At 37.2% G+C, this 22,879-nt stretch overlaps 1 protein-coding gene across 1 annotated transcript in view; it reads right to left on the bottom strand.

Moving 5' to 3' along the window:
• Nucleotides 1-22,879, bottom strand: part of LOC145516423 (uncharacterized) — a 581,394-nt gene that overhangs the window by 209,059 nt on the left and 349,456 nt on the right. The gene's annotated exons all lie outside the window — the stretch shown is intronic.

Genomic DNA, 22,879 nt, shown 5'->3' with positions numbered 1-22,879 from the left:
GAAACCTGTCTTGGAAAATTTTGAGCATTACTTTGCTAATATGTGAAATTAGTGCAATTATGCGGTAGTTTGAACGTTCTTTGACATTGACCTTCTTTGGGATTGGAATGAAAGCTGACCATTCCCAGTCCCAGCCACTGCTGAGTTTTCCAAATTTGTAGGCATATTTAGTGCAGCACTTTAACAGCATCATCTTTTAGGATTTGAAATAACTAAGCTGGAATTACTCAGCCTTCTAATAGGTTCAGCAAAATCATTGATTTTTAGCCTATCCAAATTTTTTTTTGTTGTAAGGTCAGGAACTATGACTTCCAAGATGTTTTACACGTCAGGGGTGAAAGTTTTAAAGGGTTTTAAAAATTCAACTGGACTAGGTTGTTGCCAGGAATTGTTTTTTACTACCCTCAAGTTATTGTAATGTGCAGCCAGTATTAACAGCCACTTCCTTCAATTTTTAGACCTTGAAACATTTCTAAATTATGTCCTTACTCAAGATCACCTGATAATTTACAGCATGATTCTAAATATTAATACTTTTCTTTATGACAAACTGTACATAGCACATTCTTTTAGTAGACATTTTAAATAATGAGCATTCTTAAATCTGAGACTATGGTTGTGGCACATCTATTCTTGAACCTGCATATCAGAACCAATCTATACCATACAGAACCTCACTCCCATGGGACAAAGAGCTTCTGGATCAGTCACCTTTTCCATACTGAGCTCTGTTACTATCCAAGAGAACTTCTAAATCCGTATAAGAAAACATCAAGCTCTATTCTCATTATCTCAAGTAATAGATCCATTACCTCAAGTCCTGTGGACTTTACTTCTATTCCTTTTAAAATATAGGGTTGCCTCCTTTGTCTTACCGGATCCCCAAAATACTTAATAATATTGTTCAATCTGTCCTTGACAATATATCCTTCCATCGCTGTCATAATACTCTCTTGGCATTTCTCCTTCCTCTTGTCTATTGCTTCTTATTTGCCTTCATGGGCTCCTATTCCTCCACTATCTCCTAATTGTTTGTATATTTCAGTGTTCCTTCTGTTCAATTCCTTTTTGTGTTCTATATACTTCCCATGGATGATTTCATCCATATTTTTGGCTTCAGTTATCATCCATCAGTGAAACCAAAGAACTATTCCTCCACTTTCTCTAAGAAGACATGTACATTGGTAGGTTTTTCTACTATTCTGATTATATGTATTATGATTTGAAGGCACATAGCTTGATTTATTTATTCAATTATACAGTAAGTTAAAATATATTATTTTTGCACAAGTTTAAAATAAACATCAGATTCAAAAGGGGACTGCCACCAAGAAAAGACTAAATATCACCGTCTAGGCAAGTGATATATCACTTTTTACTGACTGACTGAATTTTAATCATCTATTTACTGCTCCAATGCAAAAAATATAAAAGATGACATGTATAGTTAGAGGATAACTAACTACAAGTTATTCTCAATTACTTGTTTTTCTTTTTTGTACAAATACCCAGTCTCCTACACTATATATTATAGTACTCTCCTTCACCTCTGCAGAAAGACTTGAGTGTCTTCTCTAGAATAACCCCTTGAGAACAATGAATATCAAACTAGGTTGGCAAAAAAATTATGGTGACCTAGAACCATCTGCATTTACAAACTGCCCAGATGATTCTGTTACAAAGCATAGTAGCTTAGTCTGATTCAGTGTTGAAGACCTAGTAGTTACTGATAGGCACTTATTGATTAAATGATTCTTCTCCAAACAGCTATAACACATAGAAAAGGATGAGAGTTTTCTAATAAGTAAGACAATTTTCTTATTATTTTGCTTTGGCTTTTATTTCCTATTCAGTAATTTGACTTCGGATTCAACTAGGAGAAGGCAATGGCAACTCACTCCAGTATTCTTGCCTGGAGAATTCCACAGACAGAAGAGTCTGGGGGGCTATAGTCCATGGGGTCACAAAGAGTCGAACATGACTGAGCAACTAATACACAGGATAACTTTCTTTAATTAATGGAATTATTATCCCTCAATTTTCTTTGACATTAATTATTTTAAAAGGCATAGAAAAACTATATAAACATATGGTCTATAAATCCTCCAAAATTCTCATTAACTTATAGCACTTTTCCCTTTTTATGAAAGAAAAATAATATATTCATGATTATTCATCATAAATCATAAGACTATCTATAATCTATGACTCTCAATACTTCTTTCCATTTTTTCTGAGTAAACAGTCACATTTCCATCATTAAACGTCTTGCAAGTCATGACTGTACCCATATAGAAAAGTGAGTTAAGCTAATCCGGAGGGCACACATTTTTGAGAGGGGAAATGTGAAATAGCCTTAAATTTAGCCCTTAAGCACAGTACAATATTTAGTGAGCCATTATTTTCACAGTTCATCACAATGAGTAGCTTTGCCTTATTTACTTTATAGGGAACATTTTATCCACTCTATAAAAAATCTTTGTTCCCTCCTCTCTTCTTTAAGCAAGAGTTGATGATTAAACATTGAATTTTAAAGAGTGTCAGAATATCCTAGTTCACTGAGATTAGAAGCTGCCATTTGCCATCATTCTGCTAGCTCAGGAAAACTTTTCTAACACTCTCTAGCAAAATATACTGCTACTGCTTTGACTTTCATTCACCAAATTCCATTAATTACCAGCAACCAGACTTCTTTGTGATGTTTTGTGCACCTGGTTTGCAGACGGGATGTAGTAACAGAAGCCGACAGAGCACACCCAGACTGCAGTACAGGCCAGAATGCTGGCTACTCTCAACTAATTTTATGTGTCTGTGGAAAACAGAGCTTTGAATTTCAACCAGCTGAAGTTACTGTGTGCTGTTACCCAATTCAAAATTACCATTTTTATGTACAAATTGAGAAAAAGAAAAGTGAATTTTCAAGATGTTTATCAAGACATCATTTAATTTCAATCGTATTCCGAAAACTATGAATTCATAAATTAGAATAAAAACCACAGAGATCAAAGCCTCCCAATGACCTGGAGCTTGCTCATTGACTTTGCATGTAAACAGCATAATATCTATCTAGTAATAATTTCACAGTAAAAGCTGAGGGCTCCTCTGGAAAAGTAAACCAAAAAAAAAAAAAATTGCCTTAATAATCTTCATTCTTATTTACCATTAATGTCTGTATTAGCTCAAGAAGTTGAAACGTCTTCTTAAAATAGGTCTTAAAATGTCTTCTCTGCATGTGGCGTGAGCTGCACGTCTGTAATATGACCAATAAACACTCAGGGGGAAAGAATGATGCCTTGTTTTTATTGTGAAATCAGACTCTCTGCACTCTTATTTCTCTCACATTAACATGGTTTGCCATATTCAGGATCGGTTTTCTTCTAAGGAACTAGCCACAGAAGCTTGTCCTTGGGGCTTGCTTCCCTGGGATCTCTCTAGTAAGGCCTCCAGATAAAACTGACAATGGTGTTTTTGTGAACTGTCCCAGGATAGGGTTTGTAAGATCAGAGGTGCAAGTTCTGCACAGAGGTGTGGGAAAAGTACTTTTTCAGCTTTTTAACCTTTGACCAAGGAGGTAACACTGGACTAAAGATGCAGATGAAAGACAGATCATGGCATAATTCCTCAAAGATATCCAGTACAGTTGAGTTAAAAATGATTACCGCATGCCCTTTTCAGGTACATTACAAAAATCCTCACATCAACTTCAGCACTTCAAAATAAAATCCAAAAGGATACAGGAACTCTTGGACTTTATATGCCATCTCTTGACCCCCATGGGCCTCAATATAGAGAAATCTAGGATCATGAAAACCATCCCAAAGAACTATCAGAGTCTTCCCGTAATAACAAACCATTTGATCCAAATTTTTGTTACTTCCCATAATGTCATCATGAAGAATGAAATGAGGTTATTAAGGGAGATTGATTTTATAGGAGGTCTGGTGGACATGTAGAATTATTTTAAAACTTAAGAAAACTAAAATGTTTAAATGTTTCCTCTCATAGATATGGCTACTTCACTTTAAAATTAAATAGTTTAGCTGAAAAAAGATTTAATACTCTAAACTTTTTCTACCTATAGAAGTTTGCTTGAGTACACAACAAAATGAAATCTATAAAATTTCCTCTAATATTGATCTCATGACTTAAAAAATAACAAGGATTTTTCTTCTAGAGAACAGACTTTGATAGAAATGTCAAAAGATTTTTGCTAACTTTATCTTTTAATCTTAGTCTTTGTGGCAATTATTCCCAGACCTTATTGTGGTTTCCTGCACAAAATTATACCCTTAAGCATAGCAGACTTACATTTACTACAGACTTAGGACAATAAAAAGTCAGCAGCAGGAGAAAATATGTTTTATATGTTCAGTTAACTTTACACAGAACTGGAAAATATTGGCAAGTGGCATTTAATTATGTTACTTTAGTTTCTTTAATATATCTCAAAAATTTCCAATCCAAACAGAGATCATTAATTTCTAGTAGTTTAGAGATAGAATTACTACTTCTATTGTTACTTAAAGTCTTCAAATAAATCTCTGTATTTATGATTTAAACATTTCTCCTCTATTCAGTGTTGTAATATTGTCACTCTATTTTTAACTTACATTATCTCCAAACATAAAATGATGGAAAATTTATTTGAGATACATAAAAATATAAATAAACTAGATATGAGCAATCCTAATTTATTTAGCAGAGTTGATTTGGGCATTATATTTGTTTAATATTCAAATCAGTGATCTTTCCATTGATGATAGGGCATTCACACATTAGTCATATATTATTAATACAATCTACCAAATTACTTTAAAATTCAGTTCAGTTCAGTTCAGTCACTCAGACAAGTCCGACTCTTTGCAACCCCAGGGACTGCAGCACGCCAGGCTTCCCTGTCCATCACCAACTCCCGGAGCTTACTCAAACTCATGTCCATCAGTCATGCCAACCAACCATCTCATCCTCTGTCATCCCCTTCTCCTCCTGTCTTCAATCTTTCCCAGCATCAGAGTCTTTTCCAATGAGTCAGTTCTTCACGTTGGGTGATCAAAGTATTAGAGTTTCAGCTTCAGCATCAGTCCTTTCAATGAATATTCAGGATTGATTTCCTTTAGGATGGACTGGTTGGATCTCCTTGCAGTCCAAGGGACTCTCAAGAGTCTTCTCCAACACCACAGTTCAAAAGCATCAATTCATTGGCACTCAGCTTTCTTAATAGTCCAACTCTCACATCCATACATGACCACTGGAAAAACCACAGCCTTGACTAGACAGACCTTGTTGGCAAAGTAATGTCTCTGTTTTTTAATATGCTGTCTAGGTTGGTCACAGCTTTTCTTCCAAGGAGTAACCGTCTTTTAATTTCACGGCTGCAGTCACCATTAAGCCACTTTAAACAACAGACATTTATTTTCTTATACTTTCTGTGTGTTTGAAATTAGGGTGGCTTCACTGAGTGGTTTTGCCTCAGGTTCCCTTGTGCGTTTGCAGTTTAATAAGTCAGCCAGGGCCATGGTCACCTGAACACTCACCTGGGGCTGGAGGATCAGCTTCCAAGATGGCTCACTCTTATGCTTACTGGCAAGAGGGCTCAGTTTCTCACTGATTCTTGGCAGGAAGCCTCCGGTTTTTGACACATGGGTTTTTCCATAGGACTTCTTGAGTGTCATTATGACGTGGCAGCTGACTTTCTCCAAAGCAAGTCATATAAGACAGCAAAAGGAAGATCCAGTGTCTCTTACCATCTAACTTCAGCAGTTATATTCCATCATTTCCACAGTATTCTAGAGTTTACACGAATAACCTCTATTTAACATGAGAGGGGACTATACCAGAGTGTAAATACAGGAAACAAAGATTATTGAGATGAGTTATAACAATCTAGTCCAGCAAAGAAGGAAAACACAGTGCAAGAAAGAATGCTGCTGTTGCTGCTGCTAAGTCGCTTCAGTCGTGTCCGATCCCATAGACAGCAGCTTACCAGGCTCCTCGGTCCCTGGGATTCTCCAGGCAAGAACACTGGAGTGGGCTGCCATTGCAAGAAAGAATCCCTATACACAAAAGATGGACTGCAGTGTTGTCATAAACAGTATGAATTTCACAGCATGACAAGCTGGCACATTTTTAGTATTTAAATATTTCTGGGACTATGCACAAAACTACTCATTTTTAAATAAAGCCTAAATGCAAGTGACCAAAACCATGTAGACTTCTAGAACATATACCTGCCTTTTATTTATTTATCTTAATTTCATTTATCTTAAAACTTTCAATAATTGGAACATCATAATTGCTGCTTAGATTTCCTAATTCCCCTAAACTCCCTCTAAACACTAAGAAGACACAAAATAGTATGTATCAGAGAGACCTCAGGACATTTTGCAAACACAAATTAAATTCAAACGATAGAAACAGTAAGTTGTTACCATTTGAATCGTAAGCTGACACTGGTACAGCCTGTGGCTGTACAACTAAAAGTAAGATTTGTAAACCATAATCTGAATTTGTAAGTGTATAAATGAAACTTTTGCTAGAAATGCCATATGTGTACTTTTCATGTAATAGAGACCATAAGGAGGTATAAACAAAAAGCATTTTTGTAGTTTCTCAAAGTCCTGTTAGATAACTGACTCATTGATCCTACTTCTATTTTAACAAGAAATATTCAAAGGAAATATCATGAAACTTGGGTTGGTTTTATTTTCTTAGGATTGACTTTCTGGTTACATTGAAGAACACTTACTGCCAGAGTGACAATGTCCCTTGTTGGAATTAAACAGCAACCATTTCTCACCATCCAAGAAATGAGAGTGAGAAACATATGATTGGTGAGGTCAAGTACTTTATTAGTCAAAGGCCAGAAAGCATATAGCCTTAAATTGGAGATAGACAGGATTTCCCTGTAGCTCAGATGGTAAAGAATTTACCTGCAATACAGAAGACCTGGGTTCAATCCCTGGGTTGGGAAGATCCTCTGGAGAAGGGAATGGCAACCCACTCCAGTATTCTTGCCTGGACAGTCCCATGGACAGAGGACCCTGGCAGGCTACAGCCTGTGGGGTTGCAAAGAGTCAGACTCGACTGAAAGAGTAACAGTACCACTAGAGATAGATATCAAGCCGAAGGGAAACACAGTAAATCTAAGAGCAAAAGATGGTAACTGAGCCCACTATAATGAAAAGACTTGAAGGGAATGAGTTGAAAGTGAGCAGAAACAGCAACATGGATAAGCTAAAGTTACATGTACAATGAAATAGTATAAAACTTCAGGTGAGGAAAATGCAAAAAAAAAAAAAAATTAAGAGTATAAGAGAAGAGGCAAAAAGAGCTTTATTAGAATTGACATCCAGCACAGCAGCTATGAGAAACATACCGCAGAATACCAAGTACATGAGGAGAGATACTCTTATTTACACACAGACAGCAGTGCAGAGGCAGAAGAGAGTCTTGGGGTCATAGCTGGCTAGAGAGTCAAAACTGAGGATGGAGATAGAGGTAAACTCAGGTTTGTATTTAGGGAGTGTTCAGCCTCATCTAGAAGGACATCTTGAAGGGATGTATTGAGGGCATGTTTAGGAAAAGGTTAGGGTGTAGGAAGAGGTTGGCAGGTACGGAAGGAGCTGGGGTAAAATTTGGCCCCCCAAAAGCATCGAGTCCAACTCTTTGTGATCCTATGGACAGTAGGCCACTTGGTTCCTCTGTCCATGGGATTCTCCAGGCAAGAACACTGGAGTAGGTTGCCATTTTCTCCTCCAGAGGATTTTCCCAACCCAAGGGTTGAACCTGTGTCTCACTGTATAGTCCATGGGGTTGCAAAGAGTTGGACACGACTGAACGACTTTCACTTTCACTTTTCTTTACCACTAGCACCACCTGGGAAACCCCCAAGGAGCATCAAGCATCACAGATGGAACAAAGCAGGTTAGAGAAGTGGTCCTAGGCACAATTCATAGATTATACTCTTCTAATCTTTATTCCTGTAGACACAATGACAGAGCTGCATTACCAAATTCACCCAGTGGCACAGAGCAGCTTATCACAAGAAGATGACCCCAAAATCAAGAAATCATGAATCAAACATTAATTATCAATCACAACAGAGACTATGGGACTCATAATGCCAAGATGATTTTACTAAAAGCCTGAATTTGCAAAGTTCCAAATATGGAGTTATATTAAATGAATATAGCATATTACCAGGCACTCTATGGATTCTAATGAGCTATCTTTTTACTTGTATTTCTTACTTTCCTATGACTTGAAAGTTACGAGAAAAAAATTAACTCTGCCCTTGGGCATTTTTAGTAGGTGGCTGAAAAAATATGAGTGGGGGGTTAACCATGTAGCAATCAAGGATGTGGCTCAAAATATAAAGGTGGAATAAATTGAAGAGCCAAGTAACTCTATAAATCTGTGGTTCTAATGACCACATAAGAGCATCAGTTTATATAAACAGTGCACTCTTAATCTTTTGAAGTACTTCCACATATTTTCCATATTCCATTTCATAGTGTTACCACTGTCCTGGAGTAAGTTGGATAGGTGTATCTGTTTCTTTAGCTGGGAAATAGATACAAAGAGGATAAATGATTTATTCTATCTGGTACATGACAGAGCCATGTACAAGTCCCCAGAGTCACAGTCTGATTTTTGTCTCCTGTAGACCAGAGTTTCAGCAACTTGAATACAAGTCACTGGGAGTCTTGAACTATAGATTCTGATGTAGTAGGTCCAGAGTAGTTCCACACATTGTGCATTTCTAATAAGTCCCCAGGTGACGTTGATGCTGCTGGTCTGTAGTTTATCCCAGAGTGTATCTAATTCAATAATCTCTTAGCAGCTGCACATCAATTGTTTCTTTTTAAGGAAAAAACAGGAATTCAAGAGCCCTGACCCAGAAGATTCAGTAGACAAGATTCTGACATCAGTATTTTTTAAAGGCCCACTTATGATTTTGTTTCATAACCCGAGCTTAGAACTTTTGCACACTAAGAAGTCACAGCACCTGTAATGTACATTTTAAAAACTTAAAGTGAGTCTTTTCACTGCAATTATGCTGATTATAGTTCTATCTTAATACACAAGAGAACTGTTTCATAGTGTATAGAATACAGAACTTCATTTATTTCAAATTTCTCTCTCCCATCTTTTGATCTTTTGTTTCTCTAGTTTCCAAATTACAAAATATCGTAACACTCTATAATGTCATAAGATGTCAGTTTCACTCATTTTTGTTTAAAATAACATCACTTACAAATTTCAATCCACATTTTCTTTGATCTTTTAAGATGTCTATGTTTCTTGGAGAATTTATTGTCAGGTACAATCTTCATTATAAGGCACATTTTAGAGGTCTGTACAGAGATAAGGAGGAAGTGTTCAAGATACAAAATTGTTTCAATAATTACATTTTGGAAGGGCAAAAAAATCTAACAGCTGAATGACAAAGAGATGGCAATCTTACTGCCACAATTAAGTTTCCCAAGTGAGCACAGGGCAAAGGCAGATTGAGATAAGAGTAGGCACTGATAGAAGGCGTGAAGGATGATGTGCCATGCCGGTGTTGCATGTGGTCTCTGGAACTTTGATAATCGAGCAAGTTATCTTCCAGATTTTATACTCATTGGCCTGAGGGGCAGGTTAAGAACCATCTAAAGATACACACCATGTTCTTTGTAAGGATGACCTTGACTTTCAAATTATTAAACTCAACTGTAACCCGTGTTTACTCCTCAAACTAAAGCAAACAAAGGTGGTGGCCACAGGGTGTAGGATTCTAGAAGAATGGTTCAGGGTGTTGTGAGTTCTTCTCACCTCAACAGCGCCCAGCCACAATCTCAATATCTTCCTGTTATTGCTTTGGGTCCTTTTTGAGGTCCCTAGAGCAGGAATGCATTCTCAGATGACATTGTTATTAATGTCTGCAAGTTTTTCACAATATACCCCCAATCAAAAGAAACATGAACAGTTCTATTCACTAAGCAATTAGGTCCTAATAACTTGTAAGCCCTTACCTCCCAATAATTCAGAGACTGTTGAGCACAGCACAACTTCTCAAACCTTAAAATCAACCGGATGAGACAGTGTTACCTTCATTTTGTGCTTTCAAATGATTCTCACATGGTCCTTGCTTTTCATCACAGAAACTCTAGCTTCATAAAAATATGACATAAACCAATGGGACATAGCAATCTAGTGTTCAAACTGTTAAATCATGTAGGGTCCAAAACAGATTACTATATTCCCCTTGAAATTTTAAAATACTTAATTATGCCCCTATACATCTTCTATAGCACCCTACAATGCCTTAGAACAAAATTTGGGATTGATGGCACTCAAGTTTGAAGTCCAAGACTCAGATTTCTAGTCCTGGCTGTTGAGTCTTCTGGCCATGTCTTATGGGTGAAGTTTCTTAATTACACTAAGCTGAGCTTCAGTTTCTTCATTTCAAAATAGAAACAATTTTCAGTGTTCTCAGAGTGAACATGGCCAAAAATACTTTGTATGTAGAAATGCTAAAGATGTGGAATGGTCTCTTAAAAGTGAGTTGGTCTAATATACTGAATTTTAAACTTACTTTCTTTAATATATTGACAGAATCTCTTGTTCAAATAAAACATCCCTAAAATGCAAAACACATTTGAGATTCCACACATAGATATTCCACTGAAAAGGCGGGCTGTCATTTTCCTCAGACCCATTCTTCCTCCTCTTCATGCTGTGTTCTGTTTTCCAAGGGGGAGAGACACCCACTATGTTTCCTAGACTTTCTTTCCATCTCAGAGGGAGTATCCAAGGTATTCCCCCAGCTCAGTCTCCCAGGAGCATCTTCAATAGTCCCGTTTTTCAAGGCTTCATAAAATATCCCCTTGTACCAGGTTCTTATTCCTATCACATGGCCTCAGCTCTCCTCCCAAATCCCCTCCAGTCCTATGAGTCACAGTGGATTCCTGCAATTGTTTAATCTTGGAGTTGTCTCAACTTCCCTGAGTTGCAAAGCTCTTCTAGCCTGTAACTAACTTGCTGCATTAAATTTTCTACATCAAATTTCCTGCTGTTGGTCTTATTTTCATGACTGGTCTCTGAATATAGCCCAGAGGCCTGCCTCTTGGCCCCAGGTTTCCTGACATAGTCTTCTTTGGGCACATCTGAAAAACATCTTAGGGCTCATTCTTTAGCATATCACTAAATAGCTGTGTAATCTTGGCCAAGTCATGGAACACCTCTGAGCCCCTTTCCTCACTTCGTAAGAATCATACTTACCTTGATCTCTTAAAATAAATGAAAAATATTTGAGGATGGTTTAAAATGTGAGAGTGACCTTTTATTACACCTTCAGCCTTTGTGTACTTGGATGAAGGATTTATATTTAAATATTAAAAAGATGTTAATTTCCCAGTGACCCAAAAAATATACCTCATCTTCTCACCCATAACATAGGCCTAAGTTTGAAGGAAATTCTGAACTATTCTTTTAAACAGTAAGATTAAATAAGGATTAATGAACTTCTATCAACTGTAGCAAATTATAACAGATCTTGGTTACAGCTACTGGTTCAGTTACTATTCTGATCTTAGTGTTTATGCCCAACAACCCACACTGGTATTGTGTTCATTCCTTCTTGTATTGTGGTCCCACACTTCCAGAGTGCTTTCAGGCACTCCAAATGCAAATTTTAGGTTCATGTACTTAGACATAATTACCTTTGGTTGCAAGGAGGATGCATACATGACAGAACATGGAATTAGACAATTATGGTTTGAGAATTCTTGATCCAAATAGAAAAGTTGAAATGTATATGTTTGTAAATAATTGCGGCCTAGTGTGCATTATAGGTTTTGATTTTCTTTTAAAACACTTGGAAGTTTCACTTTCTGGTTTGCTGTAACATCAATTCTGTCTGGAAGAAAGAAGACATTTGGGTCACTGTCGCTGTCACACATAGTCTGATCCATGACTGAGAGTGCTGACTAAGCATTCTATACCAATATTGAATACATTGTGTTGTGATTGCCTCTTTACTTGTCTGCCTGGTCCCTGAGCTATTATAAACTTGGAAGGGAGCAGGGTTGAGTCTTTTTAACATGCCTTTCTAATACCAGAACAGTTGCCGGAACACAGGTACTTTTCAAAACACGTGAATGTATTAATGAATGCAAGGCTGGGTGAAGACCAAATGATGCCCTCAGCCTAGTCCAACAATGGTGCTCCTTCAGCCCTTCCATTCCTCAAAATAAAGAGCATAAAGATCATTTACACAAGTCAGTGGGTGAGTTGAATGCTAGCCAGACTCATCAGCTATGTTTATATTGGTTGTAAGTGAAACACTCAAGCTATGAGGTGGAAACAAATGTGATATCTGACAACAGCTTCAAACCAAACTTTTAACTTTAGTCACTCATCATGACAGAACATGTTTAATAATACAGATTAAAGTAAAACCTGGCGATATCCCCCTAAACCTATACTGAGTCAAAGGAGGCAGTGAAATAGCTAAGGAAAATATAGCTGGGATGAAGAGAAACCTGTAGTACTGTCCTTTCCTTGATGCGCCTGCTTACTTTGATAAATAGTTAATCCAAGGCAGCCTGAATGGCAGATAATGCAGAGTAGATTCATGGTAGAGAAACTCTCCTTTACATATTTCCCATCTGATTTTCCTAAAATACCTTAAGCCTCGGTTCACAGTTCCATTCTATGACTTCTTTCTTCACATGTCCATCCCCTTTCCCAGTCCTATGACATCATGGCCTGATTTGAATTTTTCCTATTCTTGCCTTCTGCATGCCGACTGCTCAAGCCATTCCCTCTCAAAATTGACCTTCTAGTTGTCCAGTCAACTATGCTTAATGTGCACAGCACTTTGGAAAAGCATGATAAACATACAATATATTTTTTAAAATCGCATTTTATCCTATTTTGAAAAAAGTTATCTAGTTTGGTGACCAAGCACACATGCATGAATATATTCTAGGTCTCAGTCTCCTCATTATTATAAAAACAGTAAAGAATGGGTCTTTTTGCTCTGTTGTTCTTTGAAAAAATAAATAAATTAATAAATAAATAAATCACCAAGTCCAAATTGATATCAGTTCAGTTCAGTCGCTCAGTCGTGTCCGACTCTCTGCGACCCCATGAATTGCAGCACGCCAGGCCTCCCTGTCCATCACCAACTCCCGGAGTCCACCCAAACCCATGTCCATCGAGTCGGTGATGCCATCCAGCCATCTCATCCTCTGTCGTCCCCTTCTCCTCCCGCCCCCAATCCTACCCAGCATCAGGATCTTTTCCAATGAGTCAACCCTTCGCATGAGGTGGCCAAAGTATTGGAGCTTCAGCTTCAACATCAGACCTTCCAATGAACACCCAGGATTGATCTCTTTTAGGATGGATTGATTGGATCTCCTTGCAGTCCAAGAAACTCTCAAGAGTCTTCTCCAACACCACAGTTCAAAAGCATCAATTCTGTGGCGTTCAGCTTTCTTCACCGTCCAACTCTCACATCCATACATGACCACTGGAAAAACCATAGTCTTGACTAGACGGACTTTTGTTGGCAAAGTAATGTCTCTGCTTTTAAACATGCTATCTAGGTTGGCCATAACCTTCCTTCCAAGGAGTAAGCGTCTTTTAATTTCATGGCTGCAGTCACCATCAGCAGTGATTTTGGAGCCCAAAAAAGTAAAGTCTGACACTGTTTCCACTGTTTCCCCATCTATTTCCCATGGAGTGATGGGACCAGATGCCATGATCTTAGTTTTCTGAACGTTGAGCTTTAAGCCAACTTTTTCACTCTCCTCCTTCACCTTCATCAAGAGGCTCTTTAGTTCTTCTTCACTTTCTGCCGTAAGGGTGGTGTCATCCACATATCTGAGGTTATTGATATTTCTCCCGGCAATCTTGATTCCAGCTTGTGTTTCTTCCAGCCCAGCGTTTCTCATGATGTACTCTGCATATAAGTTAAATAAGCAGGGTGACAATATACAGCCTTGACGTACTCCTTTTCCTATTTGGAACCAGTCTGTTGTTCCATGTCCAGTTCTGACTGTTGCTTCCTGACCTGCATACAGGTTTCTCAAGAGACAGGTCAGATGGTCTGGTATTCCCATCTCTTTCAGAATTTTCCACAGTTTATTGTGATCCACACAGTCAAAGGCTTTGGCATAGTCAATAAAGCAGAAATAGATGTTTTTCTGGAACTCTCTTGCTTTTTCGATGATCCAGCGGATATTGGCAAATTGATATAGTGCTTGCAAATTGATAAAGTACAAATGGAAAGTTACTAAGAGATACAAAGTTAAGCCAGAGTCATAAAATGGGTTAGACAGACTTCTGAGAAGAGGGTACATTTTAAATACTGGTACATTTTAAAACCTGTAAGCTCTCTTCCCACATCTCCATTATCCAGTTTCATCAAATCTTATTATTACACACTTTTCCCAATGATGGTTCCTAGGATTTTGATTCTATTCACCTTTCCCCTTCCCCACTGGATAAATCAACTGGGAGAATTAATTAATTGAGGTATAGCCATACTGTGGAATACTCTACAATAGTTATAATAAATGAACTGAATATCAACATAAATACATTTTTTTCAAAAATAGTGAACAGTTAGGTTTATTCCAGTTGTTCACTACTATAAGCATTGCTCAATAAACACCCATGTACACATTTCCTTACACACAGGTGTAAGAGTTTCTCAAGTGAAATTTGAGAAGTGAAATTTGTCCTTTTTGAAAGATATGCACATCTCCAGCTCACTAAAAATGTTAAAATCTCTCTCACTAAATATGTTTAAAGTGGTTTTTCACCAGTTAGTAGCATATGAAAGTTTTCATTTCTCCACATCCTAAGTGACATTTGGTAATTTAAGAACTTCCATTTTTGACAATCTAATCATTGTAGAATGGTATCTCTTTTACTTTTATTTACATTCGCTGATTATTTGTGAAATATCACATTAGTTCTTAAGTTTATTGGTTGTTCTATGAACTGCCTATTACATCCTTTTCATATTTTCAGTTGTTTTTTTATTTCTTATGTTGATTTGTAGAACTTGTTTATATATCATAACAACTATCTTCCTGGCTGTATGCATTTAAAATAACTTCGTTTATGAGGTCTATTTTTGTTTAGAATTTTTCCTCTTAGATACAGATTTGACTATGTTGACAATATGGTTTGGGTGTTTAGTATCTTCTATACGAAAACCACTTCTGTATTTGGTTATAAAATATTTAATTTTTAAGAAACAGATCTCTAATCTACCTATAGCTTCCTTAGTAAGGTGTGACATAGAAATCCAATTTGTTTTTCTGTACGAAAAAAATGTTTCACAACACTGTATTTGTTGTCACTGCTTTATATTCTGCCTCTAATCTCTTCCTAAAAGTCATCTCTACAGAAAATTGCAGCACATTTTAAAGGAGACATCCTTTCTTTTCAGCAATGTTTTAGACATAAGTAGCCAGAGGAAATTTAATGTATTGGGTTGGCCACACCAGTATTACAGTCTGTGTGTATATTCCAGAGGCAATGAACTTCTGGAAATCTTGTTTCTAAAATATTCATTATGAGATAGTACTGGACCGGAGAGCAAAGAGGGGAGAAAATGCGCTAAAGATGCCAATGTCCTTTGGGCATGTCAGCTCCACATCCTGAGGCAAGGACCACCGCACTGGGGAATAACCAGTGTCCCACTCATGCCACGAGGTGATCTTGGGCTTCTAGTGACTCTGAAATGTGTCCTTAGGACTTCATCTTTAGCCTGCACTTATCTTTGGCCCATAACCCAGCATTCCATGACAATCTCCAGATCAGCATGTTTCTGGGAGCCACGCAGGGAGAGACATGTTAAAGGCGTTCCAGCATGCCGCCATCTTCAGAGTGACATAGCCCCCTATCAGCACACTGCCCTCAGCTTAGCAGCTCACTGCAATGTTTCACTGAAGGAAGTTGACCACATACTGAATGGAATGCTTTCTTCTGGGAAACATTGGATCATATATCAGGGAAAGAGAAATGACTCAGAACAAACTACTCAACAAACCATCTCCAGCAAGCATCTCTGAGGAAGCCAGTGGACAGGAGACAGATGGACATTACTGAATTATCTCAGATAATAAAGGATAGCCTGTTAATATCGTCAGAGCCTGCAAAATTGCTGTTAAAAAATAAATTCTGAGCTCAGGTAGTAAAAAGACACACATGAAAGCAGTAATTCCTGGGTTCTTTTTTTCATTTTAACACTTCTATAATTTAAAAAAATTTTAATGGATTTTTATTTTCAAGACCTGGAAAAACAAAGGTCCTCCTAAGCTGAAAGCAAATGCTTCCAGTGTTTGCCTGAAGCCATTTTTTTTATTGGAGGAGTTACAGCCCTCAAGAAGAAGGGGTTTATAATGGAAAAAATGAGAGAGCATCAACCATAATGAAGCTCAGAAAGTAAATAATAAAAACCCTGTTCATGCCTGACACTTTATGTTTCTAAAAGAAATCTCTGCCTTTTATCTAAAATGAGACAGTTGCTGAGGAAATGGATAAAGACCAGGCTGACCGGCCCACAGTGGTCCATTCCCTTCAGAATATTCCTCAAAGATGAAGCGTTTTATGAGAAAGACAAGCATATGTTTAACATGGTTCTTTTACTTTACCTTTACAACCCTGCAGGGAAAAGAGTCCCTTGATGTCTGCTAGATTTTCGTTACTTTCAGTCTTCCAGATAAATGCAGCAGAAATCCTTTCAGCAAAGTCTCCAGTGAGGAGAGGACTTGCTTTTTCAGCTGAATTCTGTAATGTCTTGATGCAGGAAAAGGGAACAGCAGAATTCCCACTGCCCAGTTCTTGCTGGAGTAAATGGAGTTTCTACACGTAGACTCCGCCGTAATGGAGCATATGATTTCTTGGTGCAATAATACTTTTGTAAAACCATATACGAAAATAAGTACTCAATTAATATCCTCGTGGAGCTAGGGACTGTACACATGGCAGTATATGTGAAACTGTCCCTGTCCTAAAGAAACTCCTATTCCAGGAAGCAGAGTCAGTCATCAAACATGACTGCTAACAGCTATTTCTGCTACGTTTAACTCTTCACACAGATTATGTTCTGTAACCTGCACAGCAGTCCCAATGAAATAAGAACTATCATTATTACTAATTTTTGTGATTACTTTTTTTAAAAATGTATTTATTTTTAACTGGAGGATAACTGTTTTATAATAGTGTGTTGGTTTCTGCCATACATCAACATGAATCAACCATAAGCATGCATATGTCCCCTCCTCCTTGAATCTCCCACCCCAACGCACTCCTCTAGGTTGTCACAGAGCCCTGGGTTTGAGCTCCCTCAACAATACAGCAAAATCCCACTGGCTATCTGTTTTACATATGCTAATGTATATGTTTCAATGATACTCCGTTTTCCCCGCCCTCTCCTGCCTTGCACTGTGTCCACAAGTCTGTTTGCTACAGCTGTGTCTCCTACTTTTTAAGATGCTGAAACAGTCTTTGAGGGATTAATGAGGCTCCCCAGAGGGCATCCAGCAGGCAAGAATTTGTTTATTTTCTCAGTTCCACAAGCAAGAATGTGTACTGGTGGAAAACAACCCATGCTGTTAATTCAAACATGCTAATACCAAGAGCTAGACTGGATTCAAAAAAGCTTCACTCCCTATCAGTAAGCTGCAGTGAGTAGTATAAATATACTGAAGCCTCCGGCAGTATTGGTATCAGGGGTCATGCCAAGGCACCCTCTCTAAGAAAGTTTCCATAGGACCTATTTCCCTGAGGGCTCAGACAGTAAAGAATATGGATGCAATGCAGGAGACCTGGGCTCGATCCCTGGGTCAGGAAGATCCCCTGGGGAAGGGAATGGCCACACACTCCAGCATTCTTGCCTGGAGAATTCCATGGACAGAGGAGCCTGGCAGGCTAGTCCGTGGAGTTGATCACAGTTAGACACCACTGAGCAACTAACATTTTCACTTTCCCTTAGTAAGATTCAAGACAAGACAAATTACTCTAATTTTTATTCAAATGAATTCATACAAGGTAGTGGTGATGGCAACCCATCCTGTCACTCATGAAGTAATTTCCTAATTATGTCTCATGCTCTCTTATACCCAAGTTATTTCTCTGCCTTAATTTTAGCACAATAAGCTTTGGGCATAAATTGCATTGGTTTTTAACTTAAAGAGTTGGTCCCTCACCACATTTTAAATCCTGATGCTGCTGTATTTGTAAGCTGTATAGTTCACATCCTAGCCTGAACTTAAGTTATATTTTGTACTGATCTAATTCTTCCATTAAGCTTTAAACTCCTTGAAGGTGAGTGGGATGTATTATTCATTGATGAGTTCTGAAAAGTTTCTAGGTGCCAGGCATGGCGCTCAACTAATGATTTTAAATGTAATGCTAACCTGGGCAAGGTCGCTCAGGTAGTAAATGAAGGAAACAGAATTCAAACCCAGGCAGTCTGATGCAGAGGCAAAGCTCTAGACTGTTCTTAGAAGCAGACCATTTTTAACTATTGTAGATTCTTACACCTTTGGGAGACTTTATAACAGAACAGGCTTTTCAAATTTTTTTCATAGGGAAAAATTTAAACATATAACAAGAATCAAAAAACATATAATTAACCCCTATGTATCCATTGCCAAATCCAACAATTGTCAGCTCACAGCCAGTCATGTTCCAACTACATCCTGTATCATCCCCCGAACACTGTATAATTTTAAAAGAAATTATTTGACATATCATTCTATACAGTATATACTTCTAAAAGGTAAGGTCTTCAAAAACAACCATGACATCATTACCCTGCTTTAAAAGATTAGCAATTATCCCTTCCTATCAGCAAACGTTTAGTAGGTGCTCAAATTTCTGACTTTCTCATAATTTTTTCAGGTTATTCAAATCTGGTTCCCAATAGGGTCCATACAATTTAACTATTGGATATATTTCTTAAATCTCTTTAATCTAGTTTGTTTTTTTTTTTTTCCTTTCTCAGGCTTTTGTTTTCCTTCTAGTGTATTTGGTGAAGAAAACAGCTTCTTGCTCCTATAGTGTCTCCAGGGTAGATTTTACTGATTGCACTCCTGTGGTGCCTTTCCATATTCATCTCTGTCCTTTTATTTTCTATAAATTGACAGTTAAGTATATATTCTTAATCACATTTAGGTTTGATTGAAGGAGGGAGACAGTCAAGAATATTTATTAAGTGTTGTTTTATACTCTGTCAGTGGGTCCATCATTGCTGGTTGTCACTCTTTGTTAGCAGCCATTGATGTTCATTTCCTAGACACCATTTCACTAGGGGTTACAAAAAAATGATATTCTAATTTCACATTTCATTCTTGATTTATTGCTTCAAGCTCTTCTGGAAACTTTTCTTCATTAGTTAGTTCTTTAATTTTATTTATCAGTTCTTTTAATTGTGAATTGGTTTCCTGGCATACTAAATTGAAGTCTTAAATATACGTTGGTATTAGTGTGAGCTTATAGATTTAAGTATTTTCAATGTTGGAATCATTCTTATTCATGTTCAAAAATTTCCAACTTTTACAAGGACACATCTTCAAATTTTCTCCTTTAAATGTGAGTTAAGTAGTCTTTGAAAACTTTCTTATTGTTTGATGTAACAAGATGTTCCAGGATTAACTTATACATTTCCTAGCATTAGCCATTTATCCAAGAAATTCTGGTCTATTTTACTGGGAAAAGTTATTTAGAGACCAGAGTATGGATGCTAGTGGTGCTTATTGCTATAGGCTGGCCATTCTTTCTAGATTTATTTTTCAGTTGATGGAGCTAAGCTTCATATTTGTTTTGAATCTAAAATAGAATTTTATAGTGATATATTTAATTCAAATTCAAGACAATAGATTTTTAATTAACCTTTTTATTATCACAGCTATTTCTTCTTTTTCTCATGCTAAACCCCTAGATTCCATAACCATCAACATAATAACTCTTAATTAGACCACATACACAACAATCTCAGAATACTATTTTGGTAGATGTCTGATAGCCCCAGTTCTTCACTAGCCTCTTACATCTACATATTTTGTTATTTAAACTCTTTTCATACTTACTCTGAACCTATCTGATGATTTTCAGAGGCCACAGGATCTTAGCAACCATTAGACAAAAAATTAGAAAAAATTTTTGCATGTGTCTGCTTTCTTTCTTGCACTTCCATTATGCCTTAAGAACATACCTGGGCTAGCCTGCCAGAGGTATTGGAGATCAATAGAGCCATATTGACTCTGTTATTAATATCTTTCATTCTAGATTAGTGAACAGCCAAAAATCCCCAGCTTGAGCTCACCATGTTCAGCAGAACCATCTATCTAACCAAAAACTAATAACATACTCATAAGGCCAGAATATATCAGCTTAACTCTGCAGACTTGTGAGCTAAATAAATATTATTTTATCTTGTATTTGTTTGTTACTAAACATTTTGTCTTGAGGCATAATTTCTACAAATAACACAATGTGATTACTGAAAAAGTATTTTGCAAATTTTTTTGTTCATATTATACTAGGTATGTGCTGTCGTATGTTTTTAACATCTGTGAAGAGGTTCCAATCTTTGTAATTATGCTCAACTTGATACAGAGTAAAGTTCATTAATTTTATTATGCCTTCAATTTTCAAGTATTAATTTTTATTTAATTTTGCTTGATAACAATTTAATACTTATATGGTTCCAGGAAACCTGCAAAGCAGGATGTATTTAGGAGAAAAATCACAATTCAAAATGACACATGCACCCGTGTTCATAACAGCACTATTCACAACAGCCAAGATATGCGGGCAACCTTAGTGTCCATCAACAGATGGATAGACAAAGGACAGAGGGCACATAAATACACAGACATACATACAATGGAATATAACTCAGTCATAAAAGACAATGAAATAATGCCATATGCAGTAACATGGGTGGACCTAGAGATTATCATGCTAAGTGAAGTATGTCAGAGAAAAACAAATATCATATGACATCACTTATATGGGGAATCTAAAAAGTGATATGAATGAACTTATTTATGAAATAGAAACAAACTCAGACTTTGAAAACAAACTTATGGTTACCAAAAGGGGGATTAATTAGGAGTTTGGGATAAGCATATACACACTATAGATAAAAAAGATAATCAATAAGAACCTACTCTGTAACATAGGGAACTCTATTCAATATTCTACAATAACCTATATGGGAAAAGAAATGTAAAAAAATGGATATATGTTTATGTATAACTAAATCATTTTTGAAACTAATACAACATTGTAAATCAACTATATTCCATTTTAAATCATTAGAAAAAATAAGATATATTCAGAGAAATACAGTTTTTATATCTGTCCCTCCACACTGTTTTCTCCTGGGCTGAAGGATGGCCATTATTTTAGGATTAGTTTATATTGTCATTTAAAAATAAATAAATAAATAAATTGAAATTTAAGCATGCTTCTTCTCTTCTAATAAAAAGTAGCAGAATATAGAGAAATTCCAAGCTGATATGTGTTATGCCTTGTATTAAAAGCAAGGGTGTTAGTAGCTAGCTATACTCCTTGGCAATCATTCTAACATTTTCTGCAAACCATTAAAATGATAATAATAACAGATCACTTCAGTCGCTTGGTTATGCCCAACTCTTTGTGACCCCATGGACTGCAGCACGCCAGGTCTCCCTGTCCATCACCAACACCTGGAGTTTGCTCAAACTCATGTCCATTAATCGATGATGCAATCCAACCATCTTATCCTCTATCGTCCTCTTCTCCTCCCGCCTTCAATCTTTCCCAGAATCAGGGTCTTTTCAAATCAGTCAGTTCTTCGCATCAGGTGACCAAAGTAATGGAGTTTCAGCTTCAACATCAGTCCTTCCAATGAACACCCAGGACTGATCTCCTTTAGGATGGAAGGGTTGGATCTCCTTGCAGTCCAAGGGACTCTAAAGAGTCTTCTAAAACACCACAGTTCAAAAGCATCAATTCTTCAGTGACTCAGCTTTCTTTATAGTCCATCTCTCACATCCATACGTGACTACTGGAAAAACCATAGCCTTGACTAGACGGACATTTGTTGGCAATGTAATGTCTCTGCTTTTAAACATGCTCTATACGTTGGTCACAACTTTTCTTCCAAGGAGTAAGCAACTTTTCATTTCATGGCTGTAGTCAACATCTGCAGTGATTTTGGAGCCCAACAAAATAAAGTCTGTCATCGTTTCCACTGTTTCCCCATCTATTTGCCATGAAGTTATGGGACCAGATGCCATGATCTTTGCTTTCTGAATGTTGAGCTTTAAGCCAAAATTTTCACTGTCCTCTTTAACTTTCATCAAGAGGCTCTTTAATTCTTCTTCACTTTCTGCCATAAGGGTGGTGTCATCTGCATATCTGAGGTTATTGATATGTCTCCCAGCAATCTTGATTCCAGCTTCTGCTTCTTCCAGCCCAGCGTTTCTCATGATGAGCTCTACATATAAGTTAAATAAGCAGAGTGACAATATACAGCCTTAACGTACTCCTTTTCCTACTTGGAACCAGTCTGTTGTTCCATGTCCAGTTCTAACTATTGTTTCTTGACCTGCCTACAGATTTCTCAAGAGGAAGGTCAGGTGGTCTGGTATTCCCATCTCTTTAAAAATTTTCGACAGTTTGTGGTGATCCACACAGTCAAAGGCTTTGGCATAGTCAATAAAGCAGAAATAGATGTTTTTCTGGAACTCTCTTGCTTTTCGTTAATCCAATGGATGTTGGCAATTTGATTTCAGGTTCCTCTGCCTTTTCTAAAACCAGTTTGAACATCTGGAAGTTCACAGATCACATACTGCTGAAGCCTGGCTTGGAGAATTCT

The sequence above is a fragment of the Giraffa tippelskirchi genome, chromosome 8 (genome assembly GCF_054371585.1).
Source record: "Giraffa tippelskirchi isolate mGirTip1 chromosome 8, T2T-mGirTip1v1.2.pri, whole genome shotgun sequence".
Taxonomy (NCBI): Eukaryota; Metazoa; Chordata; class Mammalia; order Artiodactyla; family Giraffidae; genus Giraffa; species Giraffa tippelskirchi.
This window is presented reverse-complemented; position numbering and strand designations above follow the sequence as displayed.